Here is a 23,482-nt window from a genome sequence, read left to right on the forward strand (position 1 = left end):
TACAATGATTGCTTGCCTGCTGCCCTGGATAATCCCTGGAACTATAGCAGGGTGACTGTTACCCCCATGTTTCTATTTATTTGTAACCTTAATATGAGCTAAGAGGGCCCAGCCTGAAAGCCAGTTAGGGGGAGATTTGGGGTGAGTGCTTATTTGCCCCCTGGTACCCCTGGAACTATAGTAGGGTGAATATTACTCCAATGTTTCTATATATCTGTAACCTTGTTATGATCTAAGGGGGCCTAGCCTGAAGGCCAGTTAGGGGGAGATTTAGGGGGACCCAGCTGCACAGCCTGCACCCAGGCCCTAGCATGGTTAGTTACATTACTGCTTCTCTGAGTACCCATGAAAATATAGAAAACTATCTATATCTGTTGCCTAATAAGGAGCTAAGGGGAGACCTAGTCTGATGACTGATATTTGAGGTGAGCAGCTGCTTTGAATATCCCTGAACTTTACCAGGGTGACTGTTACAGTACAATCTTTCTATATCTGTAGTTTTGTTATGAACAAAGAGGACTTATAAGGCCAATATCGATGTTAAAATTAGTTAAATATTGTTGATTGCTGACACCAATGCTATACAAAGCAAGTAAACAATGAAAATGCTGAGCTTTCTGTTTAAAATATAACTTTTTTATGATGAAACTTTTCAGACAGTTATATATATATATATTATATTTTATATATATATATATATATATATATATATATATATATATATATATATATATATATATATATATATATATATAATGAGTACATTATCTTAAACCCATAGCATAAAGCATAATACAAGTCTAGGAGTATGAGAAAATATATGTTTTATATATGAAGAAGAGAAACATACTATAACTTCCACAATTAAAATTCATCCATTGTTCTCACCAGGCTTCTTTCTCTTTCCAATACCCATGGCAGTAATCACAATGTATTGGTACAGGGGAAAACAAGAGTTACTACTGATGTGATCCATGTGCTGCTGTACTTTGGGGATAAAATTATTTTATAATTGAGAAGGTTTTAAAATGTTTACACGGTGTGTGGCAAGTGCCTTCTCCTGAGATTGTAGCAGAGGGAAAATTAATCATTCAAAGAATAGGAAATATGAAGTCAGTTCTTAAGGCATGTTGCATTGAGTTCCCATTTTCTGGTCCAATATTTGGTCACAGCACACCTTTGCTCACGGATATGCATATAGATTTTAATAGAAGTCTTCTTGTTATTTAATACAGGAAATCAGCATTGACCATAAACCTTAACCATTTGGCCATCCAGCTGGCTCACTATTATCTGCTACTTTAAAGGGATGGGTAGATAGCCCAAAAAGTTTAGAAACTTAAATTCCATTTTAATGGAGACATTTGCCTGTAATCACATTAATACTGACAGTGACATATAAAGTATACTATGCAGCTGTTTAAATATGCAAAACTTTGTTTTTCAACCCCTACCTTACACAAGTCAACATACTGCTGTGGCTGTTGAATATATATAAACCAGCATATGAGGAAAGGGCGAAACTGTGCATGTTAGCTACACTCTCTTTCATTCTATCCCACATGAAGACAGTCTTTCTCTTGCCCAATTCAAATCACAAAGACTAGTGTTCACCCGTTCCCTACTGACACTCCTGTATTCATGTTGGAGTGAAAATACCCTTTGCTTTAATAGGAAGAGTCTCTATAGAAAAGAATACATGTACAGAACTTTCCCATGCTTTTAAATAAAAAAATAAAAAATTGACAGTATCAGTGTTAAATCTTTTATTAAACACCCACAATAGTTTGTATTTGGTAAAAGCAGATATTTTTGATTTATTAAATTAGCATGCCTCTACAACATACCCCTTTAATTGTATACTATTTTCATATATAAACATTTTAAATATTGAAACAGTGTGTGTTGTCGCTATCCGTAATACTTGCACTGTTGATCACTGACTTGGTGTGTATTATAAACACTATCATTGTGTGTTTAGCTACTAATCCCTCAAACACCTTAATGATGTTAGAGGTCACTCTAGCATGTAAAAGCTCTAACAGGCAAGAACATTTTAGATTCCTGCCCTTTTTCTAACCAGCTCAATTCATCAGACAGCATTTTTCCGTCTGACATATAAATCTTCATCACGCATTATTAGGAGCCTGCAATTCCTATACAGAGAAAGAAAATAATCGATACCTGGTCTCTCCTTTTGGGGGAACTTGTTTACCTCTTGGGAATGATAAGGAAGGTATTAGATTTTTAAGATGAGCACATAGACATGAGGTTTCCATTTTTAACATTTTACAGACACAACAATCTAACACACACTACTACTTTACAAATAACCAGGCCCACAGAATCAGGGTGATTAGGCTTCGACGTGCTCCATACGATGATGGCTAATTAATTTTGTCTATTTAAGAGGGGCTTATATATCTATTTGAAGATTCTAAATATCTAGGTAGTATTTCTTTTATATACAGGTATGGGATCTGTTATCCGGAAATCCATTATCCAGAAAGCTCCAAATTATGGAAAGGCCATCTCCCATAGACTCGATTATAATCAAAAATTCCCCGTTTTTAAAATTGATTTCTCTGTAATAATAAAACAGCAACTTGTACTTGATCCCAACTTAGATATAATTAATCCTTATTGGAAGCAAAACCAGCCTATTGGGTTTATTTAATATTTACATGATTTTCTAGTAGACTTAAGGTAGGATAACAGGATATCTAAGAGGTGATAAAAAAAATTAATCTGCTTGCCAAAAGGATGGTATGATTTTTATGTATATATCCTGATTCATAAACACTCTTTGAAAAATCTACGGGTTGTCTTTGCCTTATTAGGGATGTCAGTTGGGACACTGAAGGGCTGAACAAGCGTCTTTTTATCCCCAACCTATATTAACTGTAATATCGGCGATATATGGGTATGGGACCTGTTATCCAGAATATTTCGGAATGTGGAGTTTTTCCAGATAACGGATCTTTCCATAATTTGAATCTTCATACTTTAATCTACTAGAAAATCATGTAAACATTAAATAAACCCAATGAGAAGGCTTTGATTCTAATATGGATTAATTATATCTTCGTTTGGATCAAGTACAAGTTACTGTTTTATTATTACTGAGAAAAATAAAATAATTTAAAAAAATGTATTATTTGATTTTAATGGGGTTTGTGGAAGATGGCTTTCTGGATAATGGATTTCCGGATAATGGATACCAAATGTGTATCTCTAAATTGTATCACTATACAAAAAAGAGGAGCTTGATTTTCCCCCTAAATTAGTCTGCATCTTAGACCAGTGCAGACGAGCACTATGTATTTTTCATAAGTTTTCCCTTACGGTAAACCAACATCTAATAGCTCACAGCTATTTAAAATCAGCTTCTTGGAAACTATGATGTTGGTATAGTATGAAAGCTGCTGTGTTTTTATATAAATACCCAAAAAAATAACTTTATGCACATCACACTATAACTATACAATGTGACAATATGACTCAAGTGTAAAAACATTGCTGAATTTATTTCTTTAAATACCCAACACCTTTCTACGTATAAGACCAAGGATTTTAATAATGAATTATTGTTTTGTAAAGTTTCACTACTGCCCCCATCAACAGGACAATGAGATATGTTCTAATACATTCTCAAGAAAACAATAAGAATAATGTATTTAAGTTGATTTGGTGCCTCTAAGGTGTCTAGATATTTTAGATTTTGATGAAGTGGGTAAGGAAGACAGATTAGTATCTAAAAGAACAGGTATGAAATGTGTCTAGCAGAATGATATATGCAAATTAGGACTGGCAATAAAAATAGCTTAATATGCATATTGAGTATCAGCGATGCTGTTTATTTGTCAGTCTAGAGTGAAATCACTTACACTGCGAATGTGGATGCGAACAGATCCAATGACATTGTGCTGTTGCACGGTTAGGGCTTGAATACTCCACACACAAACTAACTTACATTAGAATGATCTCGATGCAAGTATATGCGACTGCCAACTCAGGAATCTAGGCAAGGGAATGCTGTTTATTCCAATTCGTATCACATAGTCCTAAAGCAGATCCAGACTGGGTTTTCATTAACCCCATCTACTGCTGCGGAGGTGTTGCAAACAGTATGTCCATTACAGTCTTGGCAGTGAAGAGGTTAAGAAACATTTACAGTTAGGGATTCACTGAGGACCAGCATGTAGCTGGCATTCCTCTGTTTCTTACAATGGCAATGCTGTTTGCAGAAGTCTTTAAAAAAAAAGAAGTAACAGTCAACTCCTATGTCCTATGTAGCTCTATTGTTGGAAGTACACGATTTGAGCTACAAGTTTAGGGAGAAACGATGATGAAAAGGATGTCATTAGTCTTACAAAGTAAAAAACAAAACAAAAGTGCTTCTAATAAAAAACAAGAGCAGCAATTTAAAAAAAATATATCTATTTTCTTTTCTTTCTTTTCTATTTTATTAATGTGGACAAAACTCTTTCTTGCACCATGGCCAATGATAACAGCACCATGGATTTAAGAACCCTGATCCACAGGAGCTTACAATCTTATTGCGGTGAAGGAAATTTTACTGACTCAGAAAGAAAGCATGTGCCTGACGTGGCTGTCAGACAATTTGGCAGGTTGCAGAATTTACACGCTAGCTGGATTGTTATGGACCTACACTAATGACAACTGTGCATTCAGATATTAGACAGAGACTGACTGATAAGCAGGCTAGAAATAGCTGTGTAAACATATGAACCAACCCTCTGGAATAACTGAATAATTGAGACATAAATCGGATATTCTGTTAGAGTTCGGATACTGTTATTGATTCATTTGCTATTAGTGCCTTACACAAGTCCTACACACAAGCACACGCAGTGGTCTATCATGAATAAGAAATGTAAGAAAAAGGAGATATTTTTGGAAATCATCGTGCTCCGTCCCTGTGCTTACCAGAATATGTAGGGCTCAGCTCCTGGAACCTGCTATCCACAGCCTCCTCCCTGCTTCTGCTCTGGTTCCCAGCTTTCTCTGAGTTTGGGATTTCCTCCTTTAATGATCCAGATGAATTCCGCTGCCCAGCAATCTGTAAGATGCGATAACCAACGGGAGGGGGCACTTAAGTCCCCATTAAATTGCGGAAGAGAATGATAGAATCAAGAAAACTTTTCTCCCCCTTTCCAGCTCTTTTCTTCTTCTCTTTAAGTGATGATTTTCTGCTAGTTCCTCTCCCGGGCAGAATCATCAATTACCGGCACTGTGCAACTCGGAAGCAGATGGCAGAAGGGCTTTAGCAAATCTCTGCTCCCTGCCTCTCCAGCTTAATACTGAGGGCTAAATCCTCCAGCCATCCCTTTCAATAACAAACGCAGCCTTTAACTCACACGGCATGATCTGGGCTGCGTAACTTCCTCTGTAGCTTCACATACCATCCCACGGTGGAGCAATGTGCTTCTTAAAGGAGTAAGGAAGCGCTAGGGGAGGGAGCTGCTGCAACTGCTGCACAGGCAGCGGGACCTCCGGCCCAGGTTCGTCTCTAGGCTTAGTGGAGAAATCCAGCACTGGGAAGGGCGGACATCTGTTATTCTGCAGCTACAGGGCAGAGCATAAACACCCAGGCACAGCGGATAGCTCCAAGGATCCCAGGCAAAGCGAGAAGCTCAATAGTCTCGGGTTCAGCACTAGGAAGAGCGGACAGCTCCTTGCACGGGAGCTGCAGGCTAGAGCGAACGCTATAGTCAGGCACAGGTCACGGTGGACAGCTCCTCGGCTACTGTTTCAGCACTAGGAAGGGTGGACAGCTCCCTTATAAGTTTCTAGTTCAGCGCCGCGGTGCGCCGACCCCTTTGAACCAGGAGAAAAAACCTAAGAGCACTGTTCCGGCGCCGGCAGCATCCGGGACCTTGTTGTATCAGCAGCCAGTTCGCGGGACTTGAGTGATAACATTCAGATATGTAAATGCTCCGGATATTTCCCGGGACCTGGCACCATATCCCTTGCCTGCCTGAAGGGCGTTGTCTTGCCGTGACCTCCCTGGTTTAATTAACTTGGAAGGGTAGTCTATTAATCCCAGAGGTTGCTCTCCATCCCGTCATCTGCCAAGGATTTTCCGAATCCATGGAGATAATAGATCCTGTTGGGAGCTGAAAGGAGACAGGGTAAAATACTTTGGGTTTATTTTTATCACTATGGATAAGACCCCTCCCTCTTTAGAAAAAAAAATACTATTCCCCCTACCCCAACTACATACTGATAAAAGCAAAGTATGTACAATTCTGTGCTTTAACTGACTCATTTTACCCTGACCAGAAAGGCTATGCTAGATTGTCACTTTACTCAGCTCACATCAATAACATGAAATTTTTAGAAACAGACAGGTCCTTGGCTAACAATTGGCACCTGAGGTATTTCATTGATTGGGAAATGATGGACAACATAACTGACACCATCCCTAATGTTAGATGGACAGCTGGCATGACAGTTGAAGGTGTTTAGTCACTTCAGGCCAATATCCCTTTCACCCACTGCCCACAATAACCACCAAACATCAGTATATAACCCAGTTATGAAACCCTAAAGATTCCCAACCAGTGGCTCTTGAGCAGCATGCATGTTGCTCTCCGACTCTTTGGATGTTACTCCCAGTAGTTGCATAAAAACCAGATGGACTGCCAAAAAAAGTCTTGTGTAGGCTGCCAATCCACATAGGGGCTACCAATAGCCAGTCATAGCTCTTATTTGGCACCCACATGAGTTCTTTGCATGCTTATGATACTTTCCAGAAACGATACAGGACTTTAAACTTGTTATATGGGGTCACCATCTTGGAAAGTGTCTGAGACACTTACATGCTCAGTGGGCTCTGAGCAGCTGTTGGGATGCTAAGCTTAGGGGTCGTCACAAATATTCAAGCAGAAAATTAGGTTGGACTGTAATATAAGCTGATGCTATTGGGCTGATTATTGCATTCTGATGCTATTTGCACTGGTTTCTGCGCTACCATGAAGTAATTATCTGTATTAATTACTAATCAGCCTTATATTGTGACATTTATATTCTATATGTACTGTATATTGTGAGTCAGTCCCTAAGATCAGTCAGGGGCGATCCTGGCCCCTCTGCCGCCTGAGGCAGCAGCAGTTGCTGCCGCCCCCCCCAATGCACTTACTTTTTTGCGCCTGAGGGGGTCCAGAGAGGGCCAGTACGCTAGCGCAGAGAGCCTAACTGTGCTCTCTGCGCTAGAAGAGCCGAATTTCCGGTTTGAAAACCGGAAATTCGGCTCTTAAAGTACCAGGAGCGGCATTTTTGCTGCCCCTGGTATCTAATGGGGCGCTGCCGTCTGAGGCGACAGCCTCAACTCGCCTCATTGGCGAAACACCCCTGAGCTCAGTAAGTGACAGCAGCACAGAGCATGCACAGTGAATTAGCAGAAAAAAAGAAGGGGAGCTACTGGGGGCATATTTGGAGGTACAGATGTTCCCTGCTAAAGGGCTGTGGTTGCCTTGGGTGGTATAGAAGCCCATAAAATAATGTACAACATTTCTAGCTACTTCTTTAGTTAAGCTTTATTTCCCCTTTAAGGCATGGTAGAGAATGTTAGGGGTTTATGAGCTAATGAGCTGCAGTGCTGAGAACATATACATGTACTTCCTGGAACATATATCTGGACAACAGACATAGTGGTGCATTCTAATTACATTATTTCTACCTTTACTAAAAATTGTTGCAAAATATCAGGGAACTCGACATGACAGAGATGCAAAAGGGACACAACTGCTTCAAAGGTGTGCAACAAAAAGCCACTTCTGGAAACAATATGCTCCAAAATGTCCACTCTTCTTATATAAGACAACTGTGCTCTCTATACTAGTGGTCCCAGCCCCATTTGAAGCAATGGAAGTGTGGTGGAGAATCGTGGTGGAGGGAGGCATCTGGTCTGCTGCATGAGATGGTTCTTTAAGTCTACTCTAACTACTCAGACCAGTATTTCCCAAGTGATAGGGCAATATCGCTTGAAAGACTTGCTTGTGGGGGTCTCTCCATATACTGTCATTTCTTCATTTAACCTAAAAATCTACATTGCTAAACCCCATCTGTTGTACCTCTGCTTTTTTAAGAATCTGTGCAAACCCCACTGTAAAAGCAGAGGGATTCAAGTTCCAGAATCCATCACTTCATAATGGTTGGCGTGCACTGTGAGCCTAAGGGGACAGGGGTACAGAACTGGTCCAAGTGAGCAACAGCAGATTATCATCCAATATGTTGAATCAGGTATGTACTGTATATGTGTGTGTGTGTAAAAAAAAGGAGGTATATTTTTCCCTTTAAGTCAAAATGACCTAAAGTGTCAGTAACTTGTATGTACTTCCTATGCACTTCATGTACAGTCAGTTAACATGAATTCAGATTTTTTTGGGCTTAGATCCTAGTCAATTGCAAAACACTGGTGTTTTCTCTATCTGATAGAGACCAGCACAGGCAGGCATAATGTATTACATTTAGATTTTAGAAAAATTATGTCTACCTTATTAGTCTAGCAGAATCCACAAGTAACTGCCAAACTGGCAGGGACAGATGTGGAAGGTGCAAATTGGGATAATTACCTTAAAGGAAATGTTGCGCTTCATTATTCTATTTAAGATGCAGACTTAAATGTCCTTGGATAAGAAGAAAAATCAGCGGAGCACCGCGAGAGTCCAGTAAAAGTATTAAAAAATGGAAAATTTTATTCAGTAAGCATGTAAAAACAGGTTACAGCAGCAGTTCACCCTGGCTGCCCGCTTAACGCGTTTCGTGGCGTCCTGCTTTTACTGGACTCTCACGGTGCTCCGCTGTTTTTTCTTCTCATCCTTGGGATCTCTTTGACCGCATGGGATGGCGGCTGGCTGTGCAGCACGTTTGAATCTGGTGTCCGGTAAGTGCTCCCACTAAACATTTTTTTCTGGTTAAATGTCCTTGGTAACAGTAAATAAAAGCAAAAAAAAAAACCATATGTGTGTGTATATATATATATATATATATATATATATATATATATATATATATATATATATACTGTACACACACACACATATATATTTATATAATAATGCATATCCACGTTTCAGCCCACATTAGGGCCTTTCTCAAGGATGATGAGAATGTTGGTCGAAATGTTAGATATGCATTATTAAATAAACACTTTTTTGATTCACTATGCAAGGAGTGCGCGTCCTTCTGCAAATATTATATGACATACTTTGAACCTGCACCTGCAATCAAGTTGTGATCCAGTAAGAGTGCAAACACTGTACGTTTAAGTATATATATACTGTATATTGTATCTCCTACATGTTGTATGAAGATATGTGTCATTGATGGTTGCCAGACTTTTCTGTTCAACCCGTCATCCTCGATGTCCAGCCTTAGGACAGTGCCCCCTTTACCTTGCAATAATGTTACAGATATAGCAAAACACTGGTGTATCAGCCATTCATCCATCAAAGAATATCTAGGACAGCAAAGAAGTTTTCATCCCAGATCTCACCTTAATTGACCTTAGCTGGGATATCAGGTGTATCTAGCACAGCAACAAGGCATTCAATCCAAATCTCCACCTAACTGGACCTCAGATTAAGCCCCCCTGTCACTTTTCCAGGGCCCATGAGGGGATAATCCAACAATCCGGAAACCACTGCTTTATATACTATATGCAAACAAGTATCTCTTGTATAATCTTGGAAGACATATGTCTCTTACAGAAAAACATAAGGCATGAGCAAGTACAACCATGAGCAAGCCAGACCAATGCTGAGCAAGCACAACTCTGGACTGTATGCCTGTATAACATTACTTTTCACATACCAATGAAATTAATACTGTATTCCACTCCACACCCTCACTCATGCATAAGATACATTACAAGATTCAATAGAGGGCAATGCCCAGTCATGGTGACTTTTTTTTTTCTAATCAGATTAGAGGCATGCATGAGTATGATGGCTCTCCTCCCGCCTGCCACCAAATTCACAGCCTGCATATTTGCCCATTTGTACCTGATGCCAGCCAAAGATTTTCTTTATATCAATAAACAAGGAAGGGACAATATCAGGGCACATCAACTACCCACCCTTACTTTGACTAACACTGGGAGTATCTAAGGGCTAATGGTCATCCTGTAGGACTTTACATTAGGTCATCAATCTGTGGAGCAAGCATTAATGTGTTGAAATAGTAAGAAGTAAGAAAAACAGCAATGTGAACCATTTTAGTTGTCATTTATCTAGTTCATCTAGTAGAACACTTTTAATTCAATGTATTATCCTAAATCTGCAGCATTTGATCCTGCTAAATCGCCCCTGTAACTTTAGTTATTCCCATGTCGAGCTGTCAGAAATACACAGTTCTCCTCAGGGCACAGACATAGCAAAACTAGATGAAAGCCATCACCCATCAGATTGGTTTGTCCCAAACCAAAGCACACTCTGTTTCCCCTCGTTTTGGCATGCTAGGCTGGGTTTTTTTGTTTTCATTTTATTCCTTCGAGGTTTAGCTCTCCAAATGCTTCTTTTGGCTTCCACAACGTGGTACAAATACAAAGACTCTGTGCGGGGAAGAATGGGGATGTATATTAACTCTTCTGGTGTACAGAGAATGATCTAGTCTTTTTCTAAGCACTTCCTATTTGTATCAAAGGAATGCGTGCATATACAATGTTGCAATGGTAATGGCAATGATTTAAAAACATTAAATAAAATGCAGCCAACTATAGATTCAGAAATAAAAACCTCATGTGAACTAAATGCATGGCCTTAGGGCAGGTAGGTAGTCATTTACAAATAATCCAATTCTAAATGAATAAGAAGTCATGCATGTCTGCTTGGCTTTCCTCCAGGTACTCTGGTTTCCTCCCACACTTGAATATGAATTAAAAAAACATATAAACAATAAAATTTGTTGTGTGTGTGTGTGTGGTAGGGACTTGTAAAGGATACGTCTCTGTAATGTGTAATCAGCCATTTCTCAGCTGTACAAAAAATAAGAAAGGAATTCACTAGTAGCACCAAGGTTCAACATACTCCTATTCCATGGGCTTAAGAACATTTCTTCACACTTCCAATTTTTTAAATTCAGTTTTTTTTTTCAGTCTAGAAAAACTTGACTTGACAGCCATTGCAGTCAGCAACCCGATTATGGTGCAGTGAGGTTTTTCCAACCTGTAGGTCCCACTGGTATCAGGCTGGCCTACACATCACTAGTCACAGTTAATTTATTAACATCATTATTTCATGAGGCTGCCTTAGTCACCCAGCAATGTATAAAGCACAATACATCATAGCTACCATATACAGGATCAACAGTACAACATGTATTAAATCACACGTCAAGTGTCATCTACAAAACACTTGTGTCCTCATCAATCAAAGCTGCAAAGATCTGGCATCTAAAGGCGATCCATAAAAAAAAAATCTCATGCTAAAGGGCGGTGGTTGCCTTTGGATAGTAGAGAAGCCAAAACATAGTGTAAAACATTTATAGCCTATGTCTTTAGTTAGGCTTTTAGTTCCCTTTTAAACTACTTAGAACTATGATAGAATAGTGTTTTCATACTGGATATCTGAAACCTTTTATGAGCTAACCTTGAACAAAGGTTGGGCTTGATCCAAAAAGACTGAAACCCCCCAGCTCTATAATAGGTTCAACCAGGGTGGCAGTGGCACCATGCTGTAGTGATACCAATACCTGCCATTTATATACATTTTATACATTAATACAGCAGTTGCTCAAAATCAAGCTGGGTGCACACTGTTGGGGGCTGGGGGAGAGGTGTAATGTCACACGCGGATGTTATATGGACCAGCCCAAGCACCATTTCTTTATTACTTGCGCATATACCAGGGGCGTAACTATAGAGGAAGCAGATTCTGTGGGTGAGGGCCTGGAGGTATAGGGGCCCCATGAGGCCATAATACATATTCAATTAAAATAATTATTGGTAAAACAGGTCAACTTCTAGACATTTTGGGGGCCTTAAAAATTATTTGCTGTGGGGCCCAGTAATATCTAGTTACACCACTGCCCTTCCCCATTAGACCTTCCAGGCTCCAGTTTCTGATATTAATAATATTTATTCTATTCCTTTAACGAAAAACACTGCATAACTAACATTCACTCTATAAACACTAAATTATAATATAGAACAGCAATTATGGGAAAGCTTCTTTTTTTTCCTTGAAGCATGGAGAAATAGAGTGGGTTTTATTGGACAAATGAATATTTTATAAATGATAGGCTCTCACACCATCCAGGATTCTGCACAAGTTTTATCAGATATGCAGAAAGATAAGGTTGCTGCACACACTGAGTCTAATATTGAGATTGCCTTTAGTCCCAATAGGATGTAAAGGCGATCAGTTTTTGCCCACTTTGCAGAAAGCTTACATTGCAGTAAGACAACTAATCTCATTATCATAGTATTGTGTGCTCATTTGCATGCAGGATCTGGCACCTGCAGAGGAGGAAAACATGGGATACAAGCAAACAGGAATGAGACGTTGAGGGTTTATTTACTGATGGGTCATGGCATATGGGAGTATTGTATGATTAGCATGGACACATATAACCTGATTGCATGGATTTTATTTACCTTGGTTATTCCGGTGATACTTGATTTGATGCTCCTTGGTTCAAACCAGCTTGTGACCTTCTTTAAATCACAAACTCCTGAAATGTCCTAAGGAGTTCCAGGATCTTGGCTTTTGAGAAGAAGAAAGTGTCTCCATTGTATTTTTATGCATTACCCTACTACTCAGTGGCAGAAATAGAATTTATTAGGCCTTGCAACAACATCTTTTTGGGTTCCTCAAAGCACTGCGTATCTTGACCGCGCTATATAAATAAATCATGATGAAATAAATGATGATAATTCCCAAAATCCTGTGAAGATGCGGCTATCAAAAACATATTTTTAACAATGAACCCTGTGCATCCATAGTGTTAGGCCTTCACTGCAGGGTCTGCTTCCCCTATAACTATTCAACTGCTATTACTTTTAAAAGCCTTTCACATTGTTTAGCAAAAGAGTTTGTTGCATCAAGAAAGCTCATATAGAAAAAGTTTAGCAACTAGTTTTGTAATAGGACACTTTTGCCAGGCAGTAGAGAGTCTCCATTTTGCTTCCGTGTCCTCTATGAGTTCAAGGAACCCCTATTGCAACCCCTATTGATGGCAATATTGTTCTTGCTGATTTTACCAGCAACTTTGAAATGTTTGAGACACAGAGGGCATCTTTCATTACTGTTTAGAGGGCTATGATGTAACAACAAATGTATTCTGACATTCATGGTCCAGATATTTTTTAATTGCTGACAGAACAAACAACAAAGGAAACACTGACATGAATGCTGTTGCTTCTCCTTAGCAACTATGTACCCCAATAGCTTGCAAGGCAATACACAAAGCAAATCCTTGCTCCTGATATCACAGAGCCAAGTATCTAAGCTTTAGATGCCAAGAAACTGTGCGGTTCCTGAACATAAGGGTTGTCCACCCACAATTTATCCCACACATTGCTTTAACTGCTGGTCAACACAATGTGGTAACATTCAAAGACAACTGCAGTCTCTTAGTGTTAATTCGACAATTAATCACACATAGGAAATCACACAAAGAAGAGATCCTCAGATTTGATTTGTAAATTTGACACTACAGTTTGGGGGCTTTGATAAAAAGGAATTTAGATGAGGTATAGCCCTCATGAGCATTCATGTCTTTTGGTCTAGTACAAAACACACATGCAATCATTATATCTATAACATGGCTCATTGAATACAGCTGTTATATTGCTTGGCAATTCTACTGTATTTATAAAGTTTATTTCAGGGGTTTGTTCCATAATGTTAAATTATTCATCATTATTGCCATAGCTATATTCTCTTCTATTCCAAAAATGATGTCACACAGTGATGTTTAATTCCAGTCTCCTCCATCAATTTAATACAACAACAAATGTAGTTAAAAATGCATATAAACAAATTAGAACAATATTTCACTTAACCGTCTTGTTATTTATTTCCATATAAAGTCTAGGAATTGTGTGGGTGGGGGGAGTAAATGGATGAATTATATTATTTCATAGGGATTATGTAAACTAGTGACACAGATGAAAGGAGTATTAATAAGTCACCTGGTATTGCAATTAGCTTTTATGACTTTTAAGATTTTAAACATATGGGTCAGGATCCAAAATTGTGTCCACATTCTGTTTAGAGTGGGTCGCTATTATCCCCCTTAATAAAGTAAGATTTCCTGGAAAAGTAGAAAATACATGTTAAAACTTCTAGATGGGTTACAAAGCTGACAGGCAAATTCAATGCATGCCATTTTTAGGGTGAGGAACAGGTTCAGTATGTTGCTTTGATACTGGATCAGAGACATGCCAGCCAATTTTTAGCACTTTGATCCTGGGTACTTTATGTTGAGTACCATGTTTTTTTTTGTATCCCTAATATATGGGCCCTGTAAAGCATGGGCTTTAAAGAAGGTGGGGCAATAGCAGTTCATATAAAATATTTCTGATGACGGTAAATTTTGCCTTCACTGATTCAGTTATACCACATAAACATTTAGAATGTTGGATAAGTGGGTGAGATCTGTAACAAGTAGCTTAGTCTAAAGGGTGTTCTAATAGCCTTTTCAGGCCATGAAAGAGTATTGCTCTTAGGTTCTGGAGACAGAACAATGTGATACAAAAGGCAGGCGGTAATAAATTTGTCTGTGGAGTGCAAGGTAAACATTTTAATAAGCTATGCCCAAAATGATATAAGTTCGCGAACAGTCATGCCCACAATAATGGCAGGAGAGATATTCATTTTTACCTGGCTTCACCAAGCTTTTCAGCTCTCTAACTTTGAGTTAGTCAGCAACTTAAAGGGGAGCCACATGGGACACAAATGTTCAGTGAGTTTGCAATTCATCCTTAGCATGCAGGTCAAATTCAAAAGCAAACAGTTATGACCCATGTGCCCTACCTCAAGTCTCTGATTGGTTACTGCCTGCTAGCCAATCAGTGGAAACCAAGAGAGCTGCAAAGCAGGAAGTAGTGTTCTGGCTATTATGTTTGACATCCAGTCACTTCAGCCTTTATGCATTACATTTTTGGCTAACTAAGTATATTAGAAACATTTTTTATTTTGCACAGCCTATCTATTTAATCAGTTTTTATTTTTATACTGAACAATTCCTGTAAGGGCATGTTTCAGCCCAGTCAGAGATGGCACCTACGTTGTAATTAGCTCAGAAAGAAAAAAACATAAACTGGCATGCATTCAGCTATCTGCCATTATCAAAGAGAAGTGCTTATAGGTTAACACCTAACAGTAAAGATTTGGGTCCACTTTTATTATGACCAATACAGTCTCTTTTAAAGATACTTAAGCTTTTTGATTGCTGTTGGAAAACCAATAATGGAGACAAAAGCTGCAGTCAATAAGACACCTAGGGGCCGATTCATCAAGCTTGAGTGAAGGATTCGAAGTAAAAAAACTTCGAATTTCAAAGTGTTTTTTGGGCTACTTCGACCATCGAATGGGCTACTTCGACCTTCGACTACGACTTCGAATCGAAGGATTCGAACTAAAAATCGTTCGACTATTCGACCATTCGATAGTCGAAGTACTGTCTCTTTAAAAACAACTTCGACCCCCTAGTTCGGCAGCTAAAAGCTACCGAAGTCAATGTTAGCCTATGGGGAAGGTCCCCATAGGCTTGCCTAAGTTTTTTTGATCGAAGGATATTCCTTCGATCGTTGGATTTAAATCCTTCGAATCGTTCGATTCGAAGGATTTAATCGTTAGATCGAAGGAATAATCCTTCGATCGTACGATCGCAGAATTTGCGCTAAATCCTTCGACTTCGATATTCGAAGTCGAAGGATTTCAATTCCTAGTCGAATATCGAGGGTTAATTAACCCTCGATATTCGACCCTTGATGAATCGGCCCCCTAGACTTGATATGGTATCCATAGACAGGTGTCACGGTCGGCACCCTACACCAGAACAGATGCCAAGCACCCTGGTCTCGGCTCGACTTCACCAGTTAAGTGACCACCTTTGGCCTCGGGAGGAGCCCTCGGCGTACTCAGATGCCACCTGGACTTTACGAGAGGTGCAAGGCATAAGTTCTGGCAGGCAATGGGGCACGACTGTTTTACAAGGATGCTGGAAGATAGGAAGCCACAGGAACAGGCAGGCCGGGCTAGCACAAGCAGTAGAATAGTCAGACAGGCCAAAATCAGGATAGAGAAAGCGTAGAATGGTCAATGGACAGGCAGAGGTCAGGATTGGAGATGTCAGAATAGTAAATCAGGCAGGCAAGGGTCAAACACGGTAGATATATCAGGAATCACAAGTAATAGCACCCAGGAACAAGCTAATTTGAACCTAATGACGGGCAACTTGCTAAAACCTAAATTCCCCTTAAATACATTTGAATTTGGCGCCATTGCGCGCTGACGTCACACGCCAGCGTCACTGCGCCTTTAAGAACCGAGCGTGCGCGGCGCACGCGCCTTAGGGGAAACCGGCACCAGGAAGTGAGCCGGAGCCGCAGGAGCTGCGCAGCGGGCGTCCACGCCGAAGGAGCGGCGGTGGACCCCGCTGCCCACTAGACCACCGGGGTAAGTCCTGACAACAGGAGCCCAATGAGCTTTATACATACTCTTCTCTTAGGCTTACTCATCTCAACTGGTTGATGGCAATTCAGGGCAGTCTTTGTGCTCTGTTGGGCATGTCACAGAAAAGTAGAACTGAGTTTTGTTATAGATAATGCTTAATTTTCACTTGTTTCACTCAGGGAGTTATTTATTGAAGTCCGAATGCCAAAAACTCGAAAAATTTGAGCTTTTTCAAATATAAAATTCGAATTTTTAGTGGAAAAAAAGGCAAATTTTTAGTAATTTATTAAACCCAGAGGGTGTTAAAAGTCAGAATAAAAAAAAACGCCAATTCATACCTGTTGAGTTCGTGTAGAAGTCAATGGGAGAAATACCAAAGATATCCTGATCTGCGCTGGGTTTCGTGCAATAATCTGAAGATTTCAAGGTTTTCCAACAAAAATCCAAAAAAAGTTTTGGGTGTCAAATATGAAAAATTCGTACGATTCCAGTTTTTTCCCGCACAGGATATTTTTGCGAAACTTTATTGATAAATAAGGGGGAAAAACCTGTGCGGATTTGGCCAGAGTAGATTTCTGAAAATAATGAGATATTTTCGGTTTTGATAAATAACCCCCTAAGGGTTATATTCAATGATTAATACCTCTAGGTTATTTCTAATGTCTTTATATATAACAGCAGGAGGTATATTAACGTACAGTATATGTCTCTCTTTCCACAAAATCATCTAAATGTTTTGTCTGTCTCTTTATCTGTATTTGTATCTACAGTATTTATCTTTCTCTGTATCTATTGGTATTTATTGATCAACCAATCTCTTTGAATTGGTTTCTAAGTATCTATTTTTATCTTCCCATCTGTACCTATCTATAGCTATCTGTATCTGTCAGCCTATCTACCCATTTATCCTTCTTATTCTGACTTTTTCAATTTAATAAAAATACCCTCCGTGGAGCAACGGAATAAATACAGATTTGCTATTTTTAAATGCAAAAACAAAACTACTCTATCATTAGCAGGTTTTTTTTTTGCAAAAAAAGAAGTTACAAATGGCAAACATAGAGAACATTTTTAGAAATATATTGATAACTGCAAAGTATTTTGTTACTGGGAGAACAGCTATACAGACACCAGAGAGGAAATACAACTTTTACATGTGTTTGATACAAACAAATCAAACAAAAGACATTTTGATGAAGATTTTAACAAATTGACAAAGTTATCATAGCTAATAAATGTGTCAATTCATTAGAATGGGTTTGATTTCTTTTGAGCAATCAGCTCTATTGAGTGGTAGTTTCAGGAACTCTGGTCAGAGTTTCTGAACAGTGGGGCCCCCCACACCCTTGCCTGAATACAGCCCAGGCCCTCCCAGCCCTGGCCCCAGATCCACCAAACCAAACCTCTTTTGTGGTGAACCCTGCTCCTGAGATACTGTGTCTATCCCAATGGGAAAATAATATAGCAATTCAGTTGTAGCAATTGGTCTCTCTTTAATAGCACAATATCATTACAATGGCTTTCCTTGATATTAAGGGGGTTATTTATCAAAATCCCAAAAGTTTTTCTGAAAATCCGCACTGACTTCATCCCTCTATGTATTAATACATTTTCACAAATTTTTCTTGCGCAAAACAAGTCACAATAAAATTAAATTTTTTTGTTTTTTTCTCCGAAAATATGGTATTTTCCCCTTTAAAAGTCTGACCAGAAAATTAAATACAATTAAATACAAAGTTATATAGTAAAACTTGAAACAAAATCCTTTAAGTTCAGTGTCTCCTCTTTTATTTGCCTCTATAAAGTGCAATTTTCATTTTTTTAAAATCTACAATGTAGTGTTTTCCCCCAGAATTTTTAGCGTCATTGCGATCGGCAGTTGCACTTGATTCAATAACTGCAATGAGTTAAAAAGAAGGCAATTGAACTTTGATGAGATTCAGACACAATTGTGCTGATCATTTTCCAAAGTATGGCTGCCATAATTTCTTGGGTTCACCATGAGAATGATGAATGCATCCAATACTTTTGCAGAATCTTTACTCCACCTATTGACGAAAGGCACTAAGCAAACCGTGGGAGCTACCACCTGGTTTAGAGGTGCCAGTAGCTCCAGGCTCCCCTGCTTCAATAATTACAGCAGTGCCTGATTTGGCACAGGAAACAGGAAGAAAGCAGAGGCACTGAGTGCAACTATTACAAAAGTGCCAGGAATGCATATTGGTGCAAATTAAATCTCATCCCTCCTAGTTTCAATCGATGCCCTTTTGTTACACTGTCAAATATGTGGTTATATTTTTTTAATTCATTTATAAAATGTTGTGTTTTTTATCAGTATAAAAAAAAATAAGTATCCATTTAAAAATACCTGATACCTTAGTTATATTAATCATTTTACATGTACCTATAGCAGGAATAAGTAATTTGTCACCCTTTTGGTTCTGCTACATTATATTTTATAGCCCCTTCTGCAACTCGTTAGTGGAAAGCTGGAGCTGCAGAACAGTTGGAAGGCTGCAGGTTATACATCCCTAGCCTTAAATCTTCTGATCCTCAGCACTCATTAGTCTATCTATGAAACTCTTTCTGTGTCTTCTGCTAATTAGACTCCAGTTATTAGTCATCATCGTGGCTAAATTCCAAAACATAAAAGATCCTTTGCATGCGTGTGCTTGACATAGCGTAGGGCACAGAGGCTCTGACCCAGCAAAGTGGAAGTTCGACCTCAGTTTTGAGGTACAGGGTGACTAAAGCTTATACAGACTGGGAAACAGATTGAGAACATGTATATGTAAGAGCCAATGAGGAATTTAAAGAAACTGGCTCCTTTGAATGCCATGGTAACTGGTTGTTATGCAATTGCTTCACATAAGGCAGCCTCCGACAAGACAGGGTTTTTCACCGCACACACACTTTTTGGCACAAAATGGGAAAGAAAAAATAAATCTAAAATATTGACTTTTCCAGCATTTTTGAGACAATGATCTGTTTACAAAGAAAACTAAAGGGGTAATGAAGCCCGAGAAAGTTCTAAATCTACAGCAGCCCACTGATAACACCAACATCTTGCCAAAAATTCCCATTTTATATTTTCAATTTAATGTATACCTAATGAGGTCCCTGTGAATGGCATCATCTATTGGTTTTGTTTTATTAACATGAATGACTTGCCTTGCAGGGACAGTCTGGACCATTGTGCTACTAAGTCATCTGTGGGATGGCTAGACCTTAATGTGATTGACACTATGCAACTATCCAAACCATCAAAGCCACTACTCCATGGTAGCATTATATTTATAAGGGGGCATGTAGGGGAGTCAGGTCACATGTGGGGGCCTTGTACTGCCTTCCCTGAATGGTTCATTGGCTAACTAAGAGGGTAGTGCTGTCAGGTTTTTGGGGATCCTGCCCCTACTTATTTTCCAATATTTTGGTCAGTTTCTCTCTGTTCATAGCCCAGGCTAAAGATATATCAAAATGTACTTGTAAAGTAGGGCTGCCAAAGATGGGCTACCAGACTCCTCCCTGCTCGCCAGACCCTACCGTGCTTTCTAGACCCCTCTACTTCGTTTGACACCCACTCATGCATGCCATCTACATGTTGAGTACCAGGCAGTTAGAAAAGACAACAGAGGCACATGCCACTAGTCCAGGCCCTGTTATCCATTCCAAGGACAGTATAATCCTTAAATATTACCCTTATTGGCCATCAGGCTGGGTTTACAGATTACTTAGTAGAGCTAATGAGCATTCATAAAAATAAATCATTGCTTGCACAAGCAGTTCGCCACCACTAATAGATTTGTAAAAATTAAGGGTTTATTAAAAAAGTTGTTCCAAACAAAGCCTTAGGCATTTTGTGCTTACGTATGGAGATGGTGGGGTCCTGCTCCCACCAAGATTGGTTTCTTCCGGATAGCTTCATTCTCTAAAGCTCAGGGCTTGTGCACTTCGGTCTCCCACATACTTTGGTGAGTTTACTATGATATAACTAGAACCCTTTGTCTGCAAATAAGCTTTCAACCCAAATCTCACCTCAACTGACCTTGTGATTGTGACTCCTACCTACAGCTTTGCTCCCCGCCCCAGGTGGGGTAGCCCCATGGTTCTTTGATGCAAAATGTGACTTTCTACCATTTAACTATAACATTTCCCTGGTGAAAAGAAAGAGAAGGTGGGAGAAATTTCAAAAGCATAGAAATGGGGACAAAAGAAAAAAGCATAAAAGAACAACACTAGGGGGCACAGAGAAAGGCAAAGAAAGATCATTTAAAAAGGATTCCATTTCTTTTGTTAGGTATCCAGAAAAGTATCTTTTTTGCACTGGATATTCCCTTTGTAATACATGTGTATTAAAAATGCAATGAATTAGGAATTATTAGAACTTTTTGCAGCTGAACCCTTAATGTAATTGACTTTAAGATTATGGACAACTTTTTCAACCTCAGTTTTGAATATGCAGACTTATATTAAGTATTTAGTTTGGTTTTTGGTACCTTCCTAATATAGTATTTATGGCCTACAAATCTGCTGCCCCAAAATGAAGCTGGTTGTACACAGATCACAGATAGAAGAACGGAAACCTTGCTATTTTAATTCAATAGTGGCAGGGTTGGTTGTATGTGAAAACAATGTCATCCATTAAATCAGATCCCTTATTAGGACAGGCTTTTAACATGGCTCTGTTATCATGAAGTGTTAATGTAATTTAATTCTATTTGTGCCCCACAGATGGAGATATTGATCACTTAACAATATTCCTCTGCCTTTCAGGGCTCAAGCCAACCCTAAAGAAAATATAAACTGGGACCTCATTCTAGAATATCAGTCGTTATTTCCTACACATTATCCCTGGCTTAGATCTTTAAACACACCATTTTGCACGAGGTTATAAAAATAGACAAATGCTTATCTAAGGCCAGAATATTAATGGTTATATGAAGCTCTTACAACAAATAGATCCACAGACTTAGGGACTTAATAATAAATACAAAGAAGAATTGAGCTGATGGATGACAAGCTGAGAGAGAAAAAAAAAGATACACCATTAAGAAGGCTCAGATAATCGATACCAACAGCAGAGAGAATCCAGAGTAAAGTCGATTACAAACCAAGGACTTTATCCTTCTGCCTCTGATGTCTTTTTTGGTTTATTTAAAAGCATGTTCTGGGCAATGGAGTGGAATCATCCGTTGGACCTACAGAGATTGTAACAGTGGCAGACCAGTGGATGGGTATAACCCCAGAGGTATTAATAGTCTTAAGATCAATTTGTAGTTTTGTCATTTACAATGATTTAACCTTCATGCAACCTTCTTGACTTGCACAACTTTTTATTGCGCCAAGACACGTGAGCAGAGAAAAGTGTATTAGGCCTGAGCATGCTAAGAGGAGAAATGTACATGGTTATATTCAACCATTGGGCGCACAAACTGTGCCAAAGAAAAGCAATCCTTACAAATAACTTTTTAGCCCTACTCTGGGGGTAAAGGGCATATACAGTGTTAAGCGGACAGTATACCCCCTAATTTAAAATGAGTGCAATAATGGGGGTAGTTCTGAAAATACCCTTTGCTTATTGTTTTAATCACATAAAAATATATGTTTTTTGTTATTTTTGAGCTAAGCAGAACAAACGGGAAGGTTCAAGTTACCTTAAAAGGTAAGAATGCCCAAGGCAAGCCATGTGACATGATGTGCAACATAGCGCACTCCCATCTAACCACAACCACGGCATCCCCTTCTTGCTTGGCAATGAGTGCAACAAACACCCTCACTCACCTGCTCACTTATACCATGAACCATAACTCCAAAATTATCAAAGGCAAAAGAGTTAACACCCACTGTTGCACCCTAGGCACATGCTTCTTCTACCTATCCCTAGTTCCAGCCCTGACTCCATGTTAGGTTCTTGCAAGGTAGATGTCAGTGCACAGAAAATCCCACTGCATAATGGTCCAAACAAAGGGAAAGGGGAGAGGGTTGTAAAATGGTCATCTAATTATTTGCCTCACAAAGCACAAGGCCCAAACATAGAGTAGATTTCGGTTCTGAAACCATAGATTTTTTTGCAATTAAAACAACAGGCAAAAAGAATGTTCAGCATAAGCCTTTAATTGCACTCACGCTGAACAAGAGGGTAGACTGCCCCTTTAAGTATTTGCGATAGCCTTTTATGTAAATGTTTCAGTATGGCTAGAAGTAGAACTTCCAAGCACATTGTTTTCTTTTCAATACTTGTGGCAGGGAACCCTGTAACAACTGCCCGATGTGAAACATAAAGAGGGTACAGAAAAGTTATAGGAAGTAGGAATGTAGGGTATCAGGTATAGGAAGGATATATGTGTCACTATGGCAAGATTGCATTTATATGCTCTAGGACAGCTCTTCTTTAGTGTCAAGACACAAAAATATTGTTTAAAGCAGGGTTTCCAAAGATTCCCTTAAGTTATGTAATGTTTCTTCCTACAATAAAAAGTAGTAACGATAATAAGGTATGACTTGATCTATATTTTTGCATTCTGGTGTTGGCTTATTTGGGTTCCTTAAGAAAACATTACAGAAATGCTTTTCTAGGGTGAAATAAACAGCTCAGAAAATAGGTAATTCTGGCCTCAGCCCTGCCAACAGCAATGCTTCCAAATTGTAGGAAATAAAATATATGAAGCCAATTAAAAGTCCTAAACTGCAGTTCTATAGTTGTAGCACATACAGGACTATAATTATGATATCCTCGGATTACATTATCCATGATCAGCTCGTTAATCGTGACTCTTTTCTATCAAAGGCAGCTCCATTCAAAATAACACACCCAGAAGTCCTTTCCGTTTAAT

At 39.0% G+C, this 23,482-nt stretch overlaps 1 protein-coding gene and 1 long non-coding RNA gene across 16 annotated transcripts in view; one reads left to right on the plus strand and one right to left on the minus strand.

Annotated features, from left to right (window-relative positions):
* The window catches only part of ntng2.S (netrin G2 S homeolog), a 59,341-nt gene extending 53,810 nt beyond the window's left edge, over window positions 1–5,531 (minus strand). For 6 of the 15 annotated variants that reach the window (XM_041574466.1, XM_041574465.1, XM_018232648.2 and 3 more), the window contains exon 1: window positions 4,951–5,524. The gene's annotated coding sequence lies outside the window, so the exon portion shown is untranslated. Of the gene's footprint in view, window positions 1–4,950 lie in introns of all 15 variants that reach the window. The other 9 variants (XM_041574458.1, XM_041574457.1, XM_041574461.1 and 6 more) reach the window with 6 other exon arrangements.
* A 76-nt stretch (window positions 5,532–5,607) lies between these two features.
* On the plus strand, window positions 5,608–21,505 carry LOC121397567. Its single transcript, XR_005963760.1, has 3 exons — window positions 5,608–6,155; window positions 8,115–8,268; window positions 21,423–21,505. It is a non-coding gene; the product is annotated as an uncharacterized LOC121397567 (long non-coding RNA).
* The last annotated feature ends 1,977 nt before the right edge of the window (window positions 21,506–23,482 follow it).

The sequence above is a fragment of the Xenopus laevis genome, chromosome 8S, assembly GCF_017654675.1.
Source record: "Xenopus laevis strain J_2021 chromosome 8S, Xenopus_laevis_v10.1, whole genome shotgun sequence".
In the NCBI taxonomy this organism is placed as follows: Eukaryota; Metazoa; Chordata; class Amphibia; order Anura; family Pipidae; genus Xenopus; species Xenopus laevis.